At 42.6% G+C, this 15,536-nt stretch overlaps 16 non-coding genes across 16 annotated transcripts; all 16 read right to left on the bottom strand.

Moving 5' to 3' along the window:
* Positions 1–715: 715 nt before the first annotated feature.
* On the bottom strand, positions 716–797 carry TRNAS-GCU. Its single transcript has one exon. It is a non-coding gene; the product is annotated as a tRNA-Ser (tRNA).
* An 833-nt stretch (positions 798–1,630) lies between these two features.
* On the bottom strand, positions 1,631–1,712 carry TRNAS-GCU. The gene has a single exon. It is a non-coding gene; the product is annotated as a tRNA-Ser (tRNA).
* An 818-nt stretch (positions 1,713–2,530) lies between these two features.
* TRNAS-GCU lies at positions 2,531–2,612 on the bottom strand. The gene has a single exon. It is a non-coding gene; the product is annotated as a tRNA-Ser (tRNA).
* Positions 2,613–3,452: 840 nt separating this feature from the next.
* On the bottom strand, positions 3,453–3,534 carry TRNAS-GCU. The gene has a single exon. It is a non-coding gene; the product is annotated as a tRNA-Ser (tRNA).
* Positions 3,535–5,166: 1,632 nt separating this feature from the next.
* Positions 5,167–5,248, bottom strand: TRNAS-GCU. The gene has a single exon. It is a non-coding gene; the product is annotated as a tRNA-Ser (tRNA).
* An 840-nt stretch (positions 5,249–6,088) lies between these two features.
* Positions 6,089–6,170, bottom strand: TRNAS-GCU. Its single transcript has one exon. It is a non-coding gene; the product is annotated as a tRNA-Ser (tRNA).
* An 840-nt stretch (positions 6,171–7,010) lies between these two features.
* TRNAS-GCU lies at positions 7,011–7,092 on the bottom strand. Its single transcript has one exon. It is a non-coding gene; the product is annotated as a tRNA-Ser (tRNA).
* Positions 7,093–7,908: 816 nt separating this feature from the next.
* Positions 7,909–7,990, bottom strand: TRNAS-GCU. Its single transcript has one exon. It is a non-coding gene; the product is annotated as a tRNA-Ser (tRNA).
* An 816-nt stretch (positions 7,991–8,806) lies between these two features.
* Positions 8,807–8,888, bottom strand: TRNAS-GCU. The gene has a single exon. It is a non-coding gene; the product is annotated as a tRNA-Ser (tRNA).
* Positions 8,889–9,462: 574 nt separating this feature from the next.
* On the bottom strand, positions 9,463–9,544 carry TRNAS-GCU. Its single transcript has one exon. It is a non-coding gene; the product is annotated as a tRNA-Ser (tRNA).
* An 842-nt stretch (positions 9,545–10,386) lies between these two features.
* Positions 10,387–10,468, bottom strand: TRNAS-GCU. Its single transcript has one exon. It is a non-coding gene; the product is annotated as a tRNA-Ser (tRNA).
* Positions 10,469–11,284: 816 nt separating this feature from the next.
* TRNAS-GCU lies at positions 11,285–11,366 on the bottom strand. The gene has a single exon. It is a non-coding gene; the product is annotated as a tRNA-Ser (tRNA).
* Positions 11,367–12,222: 856 nt separating this feature from the next.
* TRNAS-GCU lies at positions 12,223–12,304 on the bottom strand. The gene has a single exon. It is a non-coding gene; the product is annotated as a tRNA-Ser (tRNA).
* A 907-nt stretch (positions 12,305–13,211) lies between these two features.
* Positions 13,212–13,293, bottom strand: TRNAS-GCU. The gene has a single exon. It is a non-coding gene; the product is annotated as a tRNA-Ser (tRNA).
* Positions 13,294–14,132: 839 nt separating this feature from the next.
* Positions 14,133–14,214, bottom strand: TRNAS-GCU. Its single transcript has one exon. It is a non-coding gene; the product is annotated as a tRNA-Ser (tRNA).
* An 840-nt stretch (positions 14,215–15,054) lies between these two features.
* On the bottom strand, positions 15,055–15,136 carry TRNAS-GCU. The gene has a single exon. It is a non-coding gene; the product is annotated as a tRNA-Ser (tRNA).
* Between the last annotated feature and the right edge of the window lie 400 nt (positions 15,137–15,536).

The raw sequence follows: 15,536 nt of genomic DNA, 5'->3' as shown, positions 1-15,536 counted from the left end.
AGTCATCCTTGATTCTTAGTTTACGGGCTTTCGAATGATGGTTGAATGTAGTTTCCAACTCGAGCCAAACGTCACGTGCAGTGGCGGAGAGAAACGACGACGACAACAATTGCTTCCTCAGTGAGAGAAGAGAGTAGGAGAAAGAGAAGCCGTTGGTCGACTGCTTTTGACGCCAAATATTTGGTGTTGAGTGTTGAGGAGGTTTCTTGTTCAAAACAAGGTGGTAGAACAACTGTTCCATCAACATAGCCCAACATTTCTTGTGCCTAATATTTGGTGATGAGTGTTGAGGAGGTTTCTTGTTCAAAGCAAGGTGGTAGAACGATTGTTCCATCAACATAGCCCAGCATGTCTTGTGCCTTTTTTTCCTACTGTAAATAACATGGAATTTCTGAAACTCGTGTTGTATGTCTTTTAATCCATAAAAAGTTTAGCTTATTGTCGCCGTTCAATTTCTTGAAACCTCAAATATTGGGAAATGACAGATATAGCCCAACATGTCTTGTGCCTTTTTTTCCTGTTTGTACATAACATGGAATTTCTGAAACTCGTGATGAATGTCATTTATACCGCGCGCAAAATTTATCTTACTGTGCCCGATGGGAAGTGACAGATCCCATATCGGTTAAAGAGGAAAACAAAGAATTCCTCGTAATACGTAATAGTGTGGAAACCTCTCCGCGTTGGTGAGGCAACGGGCAAAAAGGAAGTTATTCGTCGCCTGAGAGATTCGAACTCTCGCGGGGAAACCCCATGTACTTAGCAGGCACACGCCTTAACCACTCGGCCAAAGCAACTTTTTTTGTTGTATGAAAGAGTCTCAAAGAGACTCTCACGGAAAGGGAGAAGTTGGTCACATAGCTTTTTTTGATGGTACGGGCATACTCAGCAACAGGTTTGGCGTCGCGTTTCACCAACTGCAAGTCATCCTTGATTCTTAGTTTACGGGCTTTCGAATGATGGTTGAATGTAGTTTCCAACTCGAGCCAAACGTCACGTGCAGTGGCGGAGAGAAACGACGACGACAACAATTGCTTCCTCGGTGAGAGAGGAGAGTAGGAGAAAGAGAAGCCGTTGGTCGACTGCTTTTGACGCCAAATATTTGGTGTTGAGTGTTGAGGAGGTTTCTTGTTCAAAACAAGGTGGTAGAACAACTGTTCCATCAACATAGCCCAACATTTCTTGTTCCTAATATTTGGTGATGAGTGTTGAGGAGGTTTCTTGTTCAAAGCAAGGTGGTAGAACGATTGTTCCATCAACATAGCCCAGCATGTCTTGTGCCTTTTTTTCCTACTGTAAATAACATGGAATTTCTGAAACTCGTGTTGTATGTCTTTTAATCCATAAAAAGTTTAGCTTATTGTCGCCGTTCTATTTCTTGAAACCTCAAATATTGGGAAATGACAAATATAGCCCAACATGTCTTGTGCCTTTTTTTCCTGTTTGTACATAACTGGGAATTTTTGAAACTCGTGTTGAATGTCATTTACTCTGCCCGATGGGAAGTGACAGATCCCATATTGGTTAGATCCCATATCGGTTAAAGAGGAAAACAAAGAATTCCTCGTAATACGTAATAGTGTGGAAACCTCTCCGCGTTGGTGAGGCAACGGGCAAAAAGGAAGTTATTCGTCGCTTGAGAGATTCGAACTCTCGCGGGGAAACCCCATGTACTTAGCAGGCACACGCCTTAACCACTCGGCCAAAGCAACTTTTTTTGTTGTATGAAAGAGTCTTAAAGAGACTCTCACGAAAAGAGAGAAGTTGGTCTCATAGCTTTTTTTGATGGTACAGGCATACTCAGCAACAGGTTTGGCGTCGCGTTTCACCAACTGCAAGTCATCCTTGATTCTTAGTTTACGGGCTTTCGAATGATGGTTGAATGTAGTTTCCAACTCGAGCCTAACGTCACGTGCAGTGGCGGAGAGAAACGACGACGACAACAATTGCTTCCTCGGTGAGAGAGGAGAGTAGGAGAAAGAGAAGCCGGTTGTCGATTGCTTTTGACGCCAAATATTTGGTGTTGAGTGTTGAGGAGGTTTCTTGTTCAAAACAAGGTGGTAGAACAACTGTTCCATCAACATAGCCCAACATTTCTTGTGCCTAATATTTGGTGATGAGTGTTGAGGAGGTTTCTTGTTCAAAGAAAGGTGGTAGAACGATTGTTCCATCAACATAGCCCAGCATGTCTTGGACCTTTTTTTCCTACTGTAAATAACATGGAATTTTTGAAACTCATGTTGGATGTCTTTTAATCCATAAAAAGTTTAGCTTATTGTCGCCGTTCAATTTCTTGAAACCTCAAATATTGGGAAATGACAGATATAGCCCAACATGTCTTGTGCCTTTTTTTCCTGTTTGTACATAACTGGGAATTTTTGAAACTCGTGTTGAATGTCATTTATACCGCGCGCAAAATTTATCTTACTCCATATCGGTTAAAGAGGAAAACAAAGATTTTCTCGTAATACGTAATAGTGTGGAAACCTCTCCGCGTTGGTGAGGCAACGGGCAAAAAGGAAGTTTTATTCGTCACCTGAGAGATTCGTACTCTCGCGGGGAAACCCCATGTACTTAGCAGGCACACGCCTTAACCACTCGGCCAAAGCAACTTTTTTTGTTGTATGAAAGAGTCTCAAAGAGACTCTCACGGAAAGGGAGAAGTTGGTCACATAGCTTTTTTTGATGGTACGGGCATACTCAGGAACAGGTTTGGCGTCGCGTTTCACCAACTGTTAGTCATCCTTGATTCTTAGTTTACGGGCTTTCGAATGATGGTTGATTGTAGTTTCCAACTCGAGCCAAACGTCACGTGCAGTGGCGGAGAGAAACGACGACGACAACAATTGCTTCCTCGGTGAGAGAGGAGAGTAGGAGAAAGAGAAGCCGTTGGTCGACTGCTTTTGACGCCAAATATTTGGTGTTGAGTGTTGAGGAGGTTTCTTGTTCAAAACAAGGTGGTAGAACAACTGTTCCATCAACATAGCCCAACATTTCTTGTGCCTAATATTTGGTGATGAGTGTTGAGGAGGTTTCTTGTTCAAAGCAAGGTGGTAGAACGATTGTTCCATCAACATAGCCCAGCATGTCTTGTGCCTTTTTTTCCTACTGTAAATAACATGGAATTTCTGAAACTCGTGTTGTATGTCTTTTAATCCATAAAAAGTTTAGCTTATTGTCGCCGTTCAATTTCTTGAAACCTCAAATATTGGGAAATGACAGATATAGCCCAACATGTCTTGTGCCTTTTTTTCCTGTTTGTACATAACATGGAATTTCTGAAACTCGTGATGAATGTCATTTATACCGCGCGCAAAATTTATCTTACTGTGCCCGATGGGAAGTGACAGATCCCATATCGGTTAAAGAGGAAAACAAAGAATTCCTCGTAATACGTAATAGTGTGGAAACCTCTCCGCGTTGGTGAGGCAACGGGCAAAAAGGAAGTTATTCGTCGCCTGAGAGATTCGAACTCTCGCGGGGAAACCCCATGTACTTAGCAGGCACACGCCTTAACCACTCGGCCAAAGCAACTTCTTTTGTTGTATGAAAGAGTCTCAAAGAGACTCTCACGGAAAGGGAGAAGTTGGTCACATAGCTTTTTTTGATGGTACGGGCATACTCAGCAATAGGTTTGGCGTCGCGTTTCACCAACTGCAAGTCATCCTTGATTCTTAGTTTACGGGCTTTCGAATGATGGTTGAATGTAGTTTCCAACTCGAGCCAGACGTCACGTGCAGTGGCGGAGAGAAACGACGATGACAACAATTGCTTCCTCGGTGAGAGAGGAGAGTAGGAGACAGAGAAGCCGTTGGTTGACTGCTTTTGACGCCAAATATTTGGTGTTAGTGTTGAGGAGGTTTCTTGTTCAAAACAAGGTGGTAGAACCACTGTTCCTTGAACATAGCCCAACAAATCTTGTGCCTAATATTAATATTTGGTGATGAGTGTTTAGGAGGTTTCTTGTTCAAAGCAAGGTGGTAGAACGATTGTTCCATCAACATAGCCCAACAACGATTGTTCCATCAACATAGCCCAACATTGATTGTTCCATCAACATAGCTCAACATCGACTGTTCCATCAACATAGCCCAACATCGATTGTTCCATCAACATAGCCCAACATCGATTGTTCCATCAACATAGCCCAACATGTCTTGTGCCTTATTTTCCTACTGTAAATAACATGGAATTTCTAAAACTCGTTGTATGTCTTTTAATCCATGAAAAGTTTAACGCGTAGAGGCAACGGGCAAAAAGGAAGTTGCAACGGGCAAAAAGGAAGTTTCTTAATCCATGAAAAGTTTAACGCATAGAGGCAACGGGCAAAAAGGAAGTTTCTTCTTCGCCTGAGAGATTCAAACTCTCGCATGGAAACCCCATGTACTTAGCAGGCACACACCTTAACCACTCGGCCAAAGCAACTTTTTTATTGTATCAAAGAGTCTCAAAGAGACTCTCAAGGAAGAGGAGAAGTTGGTCACATACCCTTTTTAAAGGTATGGGCATACTCAGCAACAGGTTTGGTGCTGCGTTTCACGAGCTGCTAGTCATCCTTGATTCTTAGTTTACGTGCTTTCGAATGATGGTTGAATGTAGTTTCCAAATCGAGCAAAACGTCACGTGCAGTGGAGAGACCAACGACGACGACAACAATTGCTTCCTTGGTGAGAGAGGAGAGTAGGAGACAGAGAAGCCGTTGGTCGACTGCTTTTGACGCCAAATATTTGGTGTTGAGTGTTGAGGAGGTTTCTTGTTCAAAACAAGGGGGTAGAACAATTGTTCCAACAACATAGCCCAACATTTCTTGTGCCTAATATTGTTCCATCAACATAGCCCAACATATCTTGTGCCTAATATTTGGTGATGAGTGTTGAGGAGGTTTCTTGTTCAAAGCAAGGTGGTAGAACGATTGTTCCATCAACATAGCCCAGCATGTCTTGTGCCTTTTTTTCCTACTGTAAATAACATGGAATTTCCCGATGGGAAGTGACAGATCTCATATCGGTTAAAGAGGAAAACAAAGAATTCCTCGTAATACGTAATAGTGTGGAAACCTCTCCGCGTTGGTGAGGCAACGGGCAAAAAGGAAGTTATTCCTCGTAATACGTAATAGTGTGGAAACCTCTCCGCGTTGGTGAGGCAACTGGCAAAAAGGAAGTTATTCGTCGCCTGGGAGATTCGAACTCTCGCGGGGAAACCCCATGTACTTAGCAGGCACACGCCTTAACCACTCGGCCAAAGCAACTTTTTTTGTTGTATGAAAGAGTCTCAAAGAGACTCTCACGAAAAGAGAGAAGTTGGTCTCATAGCTTTTTTTGATGGTACGGGCATACTCAGCAACAGGTTTGGCGTCGCGTTTCACCAACTGCAAGTCATCCTTGATTCTTAGTTTACGGGCTTCCGAATGATGGTTGAATGTAGTTTCCAACTCGAGCCAAACGTCACATGCAGTGGCAGAGAGAAACGACGACGACAACAATTGCTTCCTCGGTGAGAAAGGAGAGTAGGAGAAAGAGAAGTCGTTGGTCGACTGCTTTTGACGCCAAATATTTGGTGTTGAGTGTTGAGGAGGTTTTTTGTTCAAAACAAGGTGGTAGAACAACTGTTCCATCAACATAGCCCAACATTTCTTGTGCCTAATATTTGGTGATGAGTGTTGAGGAGGTTTCTTGTTCAAAGCAAGGTGGTAGAACGATTGTTCCATCAACATAGCCCAGCATGTCTTGTGCCTTTTTTTCCTACTGTAAATAACATGGAATTTCTGAAACTCGTGTTGTATGTCTTTTAATCCATAAAAAGTTTAGCTTATTGTCGCCGTTCAATTTCTTGAAACCTCAAATATTGGAAAATGACAGATATAGCCCAACATGTCTTGTGCCTTTTTTTCCTGTTTGTACATAACTGGGAATTTTTGAAACTCGTGTTGAATGTCATTTATACCGCGAGCAAAATTTATCTTACTGTGCCCGATGGGAAGTGACAGATCCCATATCGGTTAAAGAGGAAAACAAAGAATTCCTCGTAATACGTAATAGTGTGGAAACCTCTCCGCGTTGGTGAGGATACGGGCAAAAAGGAAGTTATTTGTCGCCCGAGAGATTCGAATTCTCGCGGGGAAACCCCATGTACTTAGCAGGCACACGCCTTAACCATTCGGCCAAAGCAACTTTTTTTGTTGTGTGAAAGAGTCTCAAAGAGACTATCACGAAAAGAGAGAAGTTGGTCACATAGCTTTTTTTAATGGTACGGGCATACTCAGCAACAGGTTTGGCGTCGCGTTTCACCAACTACAAGTCATCCTTGATTCTTTGTTTACGGGCTTTCGAATGATGGTTGATTGTAGTTTCCAACTCGAGCCAAACGTCACGTGCAGTGGCGGAGAGAAACGACGACGACAACAATTGCTTCCTCGGTGAGAGAGGAGAGTAGGAGAAAGAGAAGCCGTTGGTCGATTGCTTTTGACGCCAAATATTTGGTGTTGAGTGTTGAGGAGGTTTCTTGTTCAAAACAAGGTGGTAGAACAACTGTTCCATCAACATAGCCCAACATTTCTTGTGCCTAATATTTGGTGATGAGTGTTGAGGAGGTTTGTTGTTCAAAGAAAGGTGGTAGAACGATTGTTCCATCAACATAGCCCAGCATGTCTTGTGCCTTTTTTTCCTACTGTAAATAACATGGAATTTTTGAAACTCGTGTTGTATGTCTTTTAATCCATAAAAAGTTTAGCTTATTGTCGCCGTTCAATTTCTTGAAACCTCAAATATTGGGAAATGACAGATATAGCCCAACATGTCTTGTGCCTTTTTTTCTTGTTTGTACATAATTGGGAATTTTTGAAACTCGTGTTGAATGTCATTTATACCGCGCGCAAAATTTATCTTACTGTGCCCGACGGGAAATGACAGATCCCATATCGGTTGAAGAGGAAAACAAAGAATTCCTCGTAATACGTAATAGTGTGGAAACCTCTCCGCGTTGGTGAGGCAACGGGCAAAAAGGAAGTTATTCGTCGCCTGAGAGATTCGAACTCTCGCGGGGAAACCACATGTACTTAGCAGGCACACGCCTTAACCACTCGGCCAAAGCAACTTCTTTTGTTGTATGAAAGAGTCTCAAAGAGACTCTCACGGAAAGGGAGAAGTTGGTCACATAGCTTTTTTTGATGGTACGGGCATACTCAGGAACAGGTTTGGCGTCGCGTTTCACCAACTGTTAGTCATCCTTGATTCTTAGTTTACGGGCTTTCGAATGATGGTTGATTGTAGTTTCCAACTCGAGCCAAACGTCACGTGCAGTGGCGGAGAGAAACGACGACGACAACAATTGCTTCCTCGGTGAGAGAGGAGAGTAGGAGAAAGAGAAGCCGTTGGTCGATTGCTTTTGACGCCAAATATTTGGTGTTGAGTGTTGAGGAGGTTTCTTGTTCAAAACAAGGTGGTAGAACAACTGTTCCATCAACATAGCCCAACATTTCTTGTGCCTAATATTTGGTGATGAGTGTTGAGGAGGTTTCTTGTTCAAAGCAAGGTGGTAGAATGATTGTTCCATCAACATAGCCCAGCATGTCTTGTGCCTTTTTTTCCTACTGTAAATAACATGGAATTTCTGAAACTCGTGTTGTATGTCTTTTAATCCATAAAAAGTTTAGCTTATTGTCGCCGTTCTATTTCTTGAAACCTCAAATATTGGGAAATGATAGATATAGCCCAACATGTCTTGTGCCTTTTTTTCCTGTTTGTACATAACTGGGAATTTTTGAAACTCGTGTTGAATGTCATTTATACCGCGCGCAAAATTTATCTTACTCCATATCGGTTAAAGAGGAAAACAAAGAATTTCTCGTAATACGTAATAGTGTGGAAACCTCTCCGCGTTGGTGAGGCAACGAGCAAAAAGGAAGTTATTCGTCACCTGAGAGATTCGAACTCTCGCGGGGAAAACCCATGTACTTAGCAAGCACACGCCTTAACCACTCGGCCAAAGCAACTTTTTTTGTTGTATGAAAGAGTCTCAAAGAGACTCTCACGGAAAGGGAGAAGTTGGTCACATAGCTTTTTTTGATGGTACGGGCATACTCAGCAACAGGTTTGGCGTCGCGTTTCACCAACTGCAAGTCATCCTTGATTCTTAGTTTACGGGCTTTCGAATGATGGTTGAATGTAGTTTCCAACTCGAGCCAAACGTCACGTGCAGTGGCGGAGAGAAACGACGACGACAACAATTGCTTCCTCAGTGAGAGAGGAGAGTAGGAGAAAGAGAAGCCGTTGGTCGACTGCTTTTGACGCCAAATATTTGGTGTTGAGTGTTGAGGAGGTTTCTTGTTCAAAACAAGGTGGTAGAACAACTGTTCCATCAACATAGCCCAACATTTCTTGTTCCTAATATTTGGTGATGAGTGTTGAGGAGGTTTCTTGTTCAAAGCAAGGTGGTAGAACGATTGTTCCATCAACATAGCCCAGCATGTCTTGTGCCTTTTTTTCCTACTGTAAATAACATGGAATTTCTGAAACTCGTGTTGTATGTCTTTTAATCCATAAAAAGTTTAGCTTATTGTCGCCGTTCTATTTCTTGAAACCTCAAATATTGGGAAATGATAGATATAGCCCAACATGTCTTGTGCCTTTTTTTCCTGTTTGTAGATAACTGGGAATTTTTGAAACTCGTGTTGAATGTCATTTATACCGCGCGCAAAATTTATCTTACTCCATATCGGTTAAAGAGGAAAACAAAGAATTTCTCGTAATACGTAATAGTGTGGAAACCTCTCCGCGTTGGTGAGGCAACGAGCAAAAAGGAAGTTATTCGTCACCTGAGAGATTCGAACTCTCGCGGGGAAAACCCATGTACTTAGCAAGCAAACGCCTTAACCACTCGGCCAAAGCAACTTTTTTTGTTGTATGAAAGAGTCTCAAAGAGACTCTCACGGAAAGGGAGAAGTTGGTCACATAGCTTTTTTTGATGGTACGGGCATACTCAGCAACAGGTTTGGCGTCGCGTTTCACCAACTGCAAGTCATCCTTGATTCTTAGTTTACGGGCTTTCGAATGATGGTTGAATGTAGTTTCCAACTCGAGCCAAACGTCACGTGCAGTGGCGGAGAGAAACGACGACGACAACAATTGCTTCCTCAGTGAGAGAGGAGAGTAGGAGAAAGAGAAGCCGTTGGTCGATTGCTTTTGACGCCAAATATTTGGTGTTGAGTGTTGAGGAGGTTTCTTGTTCAAAGCAAGGTGGTAGAACGATTGTTCCATCAACATAGCCCAGCATGTCTTGTGCCTTTTTTTCCTGGTTGTACATAACTGGGAATTTTTGAAACTCGTGTTGAATGTCATTTATACCGCGCGCAAAATTTATCTTACTCCATATCGGTTAAAGAGGAAAACAAAGAATTTCTCGTAATACGTAATAGTGTGGAAACCTCTCCGCGTTGGTGAGGCAACGAGCAAAAAGGAAGTTATTCGTCACCTGAGAGATTCAAACTCTCGCGGGGAAAACCCATGTACTTAGCAAGCAAACGCCTTAACCACTCGGCCAAAGCAACTTTTTTTGTTGTATGAAAGAGTCTCAAAGAGACTCTCACAAAAAGGGAGAAGTTGGTCACATAGCTTTTTTTGATGGTACGGGCATACTCAGCAACAGGTTTGGCGTCGCGTTTCACCAACTGCAAGTCATCCTTGATTCTTAGTTTACGGGCTTTCGAATGATGGTTGAATGTAGTTTCCAACTCGAGCCTAACGTCACGTGCAGTGGCGGAGAGAAACGACGACGACAACAATTGCTTCCTCGGTGAGAGAGGAGAGTAGGAGAAAGAGAAGCCGTTGGTCGATTGCTTTTGACGCCAAATATTTGGTGTTGAGTGTTGAGGAGGTTTCTTGTTCAAAACAAGGTGGTAGAACAACTGTTCCATCAACATAGCTCAACATTTCTTGTGCCTAATATTTAGTGATGAGTGTTGAGGAGGTTTCTTGTTCAAAGAAAGGTGGTAGAACGATTGTTCCATCAACATAGCCCAGCATGTCTTGTGCCTTTTTTTCCTACTGTAAATAACATGGAATTTTTGAAACTCGTGTTGTATGTCTTTTAATCCATAAAAAGTTTAGCTTATTGTCGCCGTTCAATTTCTTGAAACCTCAAATATTGGGAAATGACAGATATAGCCCAACATGTCTTGTGCCTTTTTTTCCTGTTTGTACATAACTGGGAATTTTTGAAACTCGTGTTGAATGTCATTTATACCGCGCGCAAAATTTATCTTACTGTGCCCGATGGGAAGTGACAGATCCCATATCGGTTAAAGAGGAAAACAAAGAATTCCTCGTAATACGTAATAGTGTGGAAACCTCTCCGCGTTGGTGAGGCAACGGGCAAAAAGGAAGTTTTATTCGTCACCTGAGAGATTCGTACTCTCGCGGGGAAACCCCATGTACTTAGCAGGCACACGCCTTAACCACTCGGCCAAAGAAACTTTTTTTGTTGTATGAAAGAGTCTCAAAGAGACTCTCACGGAAAGGGAGAAGTTGGTCACATAGCTTTTTTTGATGGTACGGGCATACTCAGGAACAGGTTTGGCGTCGCGTTTCACCAACTGTTAGTCATCCTTGATTCTTAGTTTACGGGCTTTCGAATGATGGTTGATTGTAGTTTCCAACTCGAGCCAAACGTCACGTGCAGTGGCGGAGAGAAACGACGACGACAACAATTGCTTCCTCGGTGAGAGAGGAGAGTAGGAGAAAGAGAAGCCGTTGGTTGACTGCTTTTGACGCCAAATATTTGGTGTTGAGTGTTGAGGAGGTTTTTTGTTCAAAACAAGGTGGTAGAACAACTGTTCCATCAACATAGCCCAACATTTCTTGTGCCTAATATTTGGTGATGAGTGTTGAGGAGGTTTCTTGTTCAAAGCAAGGTGGTAGAACGATTGTTCCATCAACATAGCCCAGCATGTCTTGTGCCTTTTTTTCCTACTGTAAATAACATGGAATTTCTGAAACTCGTGTTGTATGTCTTTTAAAACATAAAAAGTTTAGCTTATTGTCGCCGTTCTATTTCTTGAAACCTCAAATATTGGGAAATGACAGATATAGCCCAACATGTCTAGTGCCTTTTTTTCCTGTTTGTACATAACTGGGAATTTTTGAAACTCGTGTTGAATGTCATTTATACCGCGCGCAAAATTTATCTTACTCCATATCGGTTAAAGAGGAAAACAAAGAATTTCTCGTAATACGTAATAGTGTGGAAACCTCTCCGCGTTGGTGAGGCAACGAGCAAAAAGGAAGTTATTCGTCACCTGAGAGATTCGAACTCTCGCGGGGAAACCCCATGTACTTAGCAAGCACACGCCTTAACCACTCGGCCAAAGCAACTTTTTTTGTTGTATGAAAGAGTCTCAAAGAGACTCTCACGGAAAGGGAGAAGTTGGTCACATAGCTTTTTTTGATGGTACGGGCATACTCAGCAACAGGTTTGGCGTCGCGTTTCACCAACTGCAAGTCATCCTTGATTCTTAGTTTACGGGCTTTCGAATGATGGTTGAATGTAGTTTCCAACTCGAGCCAAACGTCACGTGCAGTGGCGGAGAGAAACGACGACGACAACAATTGCTTCCTCGGTGAGAGAGGAGAGTAGGAGAAAGAGAAGCCGTTGGTCGACTGCTTTTGACGCCAAATATTTGGTGTTGAGTGTTGAGGAGGTTTCTTGTTCAAAACAAGGTGGTAGAACAACTGTTCCATCAACATAGCCCAACATTTCTTGTTTCTAATATTTGGTGATGAGTGTTGAGGAGGTTTCTTGTTCAAAGCAAGGTGGTAGAACGATTGTTCCATCAACATAGCCCAGCATGTCTTGTGCCTTTTTTTCCTACTGTAAATAACATGGAATTTCTGAAACTCGTGTTGTATGTCTTTTAATCCATAAAAAGTTTAGCTTATTGTCGCCGTTCTATTTCTTGAAACCTCAAATATTGGGAAATGACAAATATAGCCCAACATGTCTTGTGCCTTTTTTTCCTGTTTGTACATAACTGGGAATTTTTGAAACTCGTGTTGAATGTCATTTATACCGCGCACAAAATTTATCTTACTCTGCCCGATGGGAAGTGACAGATCCCATATTTGTTAGATCCCATATTGGTTAAAGAGGAAAACAAAGAATTCCTCGTAATACGTAATAGTGTGGAAACCTCTCCGCGTTGGTGAGGCAACAGGCAAAAAGGAAGTTATTCGTCGCCTGAGAGATTCGTACTCTCGCGGGGAAACCCCATGTACTTAGCAGGCACACGCCTTAACCACTCGGCCAAAGCAACTTCTTTTGTTGTATGAAAGAGTCTCAAAGAGACTCTCACGGAAAGGGAGAAGTTGGTCACATAGCTTTTTTTGATGGTACGGGCATACTCAGCAATAGGTTTGGCGTCGCGTTTCACCAACTGCAAGTCATCCTTGATTCTTAGTTTACGGGCTTTCGAATGATGGTTGAATGTAGTTTCCAACTCGAGCCAAATGTCACGTGAAGTCGCAGAGAGAAACGACGACGACAACAATTGCTTCCACGGTGAGAGAGGAGAGTAGGAGAAAGAGAAGCCGTTGGTCGACTGCTTTTGACGCCAAATATTTGGTCGGTGAGAGAGGAGAGTAGGAGAAAGAGAAGCCGTTGGTCGACTGCTTTTGACGCCAAATATTTGGTGTTGAGTGTTGAGGAGGTTTCTTGTTCAAAACAAGGTGGTAGAACAACTGTTTCATCAACATAGCCCAACATTTCTTGTGCCTAATATTTGGTGATGAGTGTTGAGGAGGTTTCTTGTTCAAAGCAAGGTGGTAGAACGATTCTTCCATCAACATAGCCCAGCATGTCTTGTGCCTTTTTTTCCTACTGTAAATAACATGGAATTTCTGAAACTCGTGTTGTATGTCTTTCAATCCATAAAAAGTTTAGCTTATTGTCGCCGTTCAATTTCTTGAAACTTCAAATATTGGGAAATGACAGATATTGCCCAACATGTCTTGTGCCTTTTTTTCCTGTTTGTACATAACTGGGAATTTTTGAAACTCGTGTTGAATGTCATTTATACCGCGCGCAAAATTTATCTTACTATGCCCGATTGGAAGTGACAGATCCCATATTGGTTAAAGAGGAAAACAAAGAATTCCTCGTAATACGTAATAGTGTGGAAACCTCTCCGCGTTGGTGAGGCAACAGGCAAAAAGGAAGTTATTTGTCGCCTGAGAGATTCGAACTCTCGCGGGGAAACCCCATGTACTTAGCAGGCACACGCCTTAACCACTCGGCCAAAGAAACTTCTTTTGTTGTATGAAAGAGTTTCAAAGAGACTCTCACGGAAAGGGAGAAGTTGGTCACATAGCTTTTTTTGATGGTACGGGCATACTCAGCAACAGGTTTGGCGTCGCGTTTCACCAACTGCAAGTCATCCTTGATTCTTAGTTACGGGCTTTCGAATGATGGTTGAATGTAGTTTCCAACTCGAGCCAAACGTCACGTGAAGTGGCAGAGAGAAACGACGACGACAACAATTGCTTCCTCGGTGAGAGAGGGGAGTAGGAGAAAGAGAAGCCGTTGGTCGACTGCTTTTGACGCCAAATATTTGGTGTTGAGTGTTGAGGAGGTTTCTTGTTCAAAACAAGGTGGTAGAACAACTGTTCCATCAACATAGCCCAACATTTCTTGTGCATAATATTTGGTGATGAGTGTTGAGGAGGTTTCTTGTTCAAAGCAAGGTGGTAGAACGATTGTTCCATCAACATAGCCCAGCATGTCTTGTGCCTTTTTTTCCTACTGTAAATAACATGGAATTTCTGAAACTCGTGTTGTATGTCTTTTAATCCATAAAAAGTTTAGCTTATTGTCGCCGTTCAATTTCTTGAAACCTCAAATATTGGGAAATGACAGATATAGCCCAACATGTCTTGTGCCTTTTTTTCCTGTTTGTACATAACATGGAATTTCTGAAACTCGTGATGAATGTCATTTATACCGCGCGCAAAATTTATCTTACTGTGCCCGATGGGAAGTGACAGATCCCATATCGGTTAAAGAGGAAAACAAAGAATTCCTCGTAATACGTAATAGTGTGGAAACCTCTCCGCGTTGGTGAGGCAACGGGCAAAAAGGAAGTTATTCGTCGCCTGAGAGATTCGAACTCTCGCGGGGAAACCCCATGTACTTAGCAGGCACACGCCTTAACCACTCGGCCAAAGCAACTTTTTTTGTTGTATGAAAGAGTCTCAAAGAGACTCTCACGGAAAGGGAGAAGTTGGTCACATAGCTTTTTTTGATGGTACGGGCATACTCAGCAACAGGTTTGGCGTCGCGTTTCACCAACTGCAAGTCATCCTTGATTCTTAGTTTACGGGCTTTCGAATGATGGTTGAATGTAGTTTCCAACTCGAGCCAAACGTCACGTGCAGTGGCGGAGAGAAACGACGACGACAACAATTGCTTCCTCGGTGAGAGAGGAGAGTAGGAGAAAGAGAAGCCGTTGGTCGACTGCTTTTGACGCCAAATATTTGGTGTTGAGTGTTGAGGAGGTTTCTTGTTCAAAACAAGGTGGTAGAACAACTGTTCCATCAACATAGCCCAACATTTCTTGTGCATAATATTTGGTGATGAGTGTTGAGGAGGTTTCTTGTTCAAAGCAAGGTGGTAGAACGATTGTTCCATCAACATAGCCCAGCATGTCTTGTGCCTTTTTTTCCTACTGTAAATAACATGGAATTTCTGAAACTCGTGTTGTATGTCTTTTAATCCATAAAAAGTTTAGCTTATTGTCGCCGTTCAATTTCTTGAAACCTCAAATATTGGGAAATGACAGATATAGCCCAACATGTCTTGTGCCTTTTTTTCCTGTTTGTACATAACATGGAATTTCTGAAACTCGTGATGAATGTCATTTATACCGCGCGCAAAATTTATCTTACTGTGCCCGATGGGAAGTGACAGATCCCATATCGGTTAAAGAGGAAAACAAAGAATTCCTCGTAATACGTAATAGTGTGGAAACCTCTCCGCGTTGGTGAGGCAACGGGCAAAAAGGAAGTTATTCGTCGCCTGAGAGATTCGAACTCTCGCGGGGAAACCCCATGTACTTAGCAGGCACACGCCTTAACCACTCGGCCAAAGAAACTTCTTTTGTTGTATGAAAGAGTTTCAAAGAGACTCTCACGGAAAGGGAGAAGTTGGTCACATAGCTTTTTTTGATGGTACGGGCATACTCAGCAACAGGTTTGGCGTCGCGTTTCACCAACTGCAAGTCATCCTTGATTCTTAGTTACGGGCTTTCGAATGATGGTTGAATGTAGTTTCCAACTCGAGCCAAACGTCACGTGAAGTGGCAGAGAGAAACGACGACGACAACAATTGCTTCCTCGGTGAGAGAGGGGAGTAGGAGAAAGAGAAGCCGTTGGTCGACTGCTTTTGACGCCAAATATTTGGTGTTGAGTGTTGAGGAGGTTTCTTGTTCAAAACAAGGTGGTAGAACAACTGTTCCATCAACATAGCCCAACATTTCTTGTGCATAATATTTG

Source organism: Cucurbita maxima, unplaced genomic scaffold (genome assembly GCF_002738345.1).
Source record: "Cucurbita maxima cultivar Rimu unplaced genomic scaffold, Cmax_1.0 Cma_Scf00090, whole genome shotgun sequence".
Lineage (NCBI taxonomy): Eukaryota > Viridiplantae > Streptophyta > Magnoliopsida > Cucurbitales > Cucurbitaceae > Cucurbita > Cucurbita maxima.
Note: the sequence above shows the minus strand (reverse complement) of the source record. Positions and strands in the feature narration are given on the sequence as shown.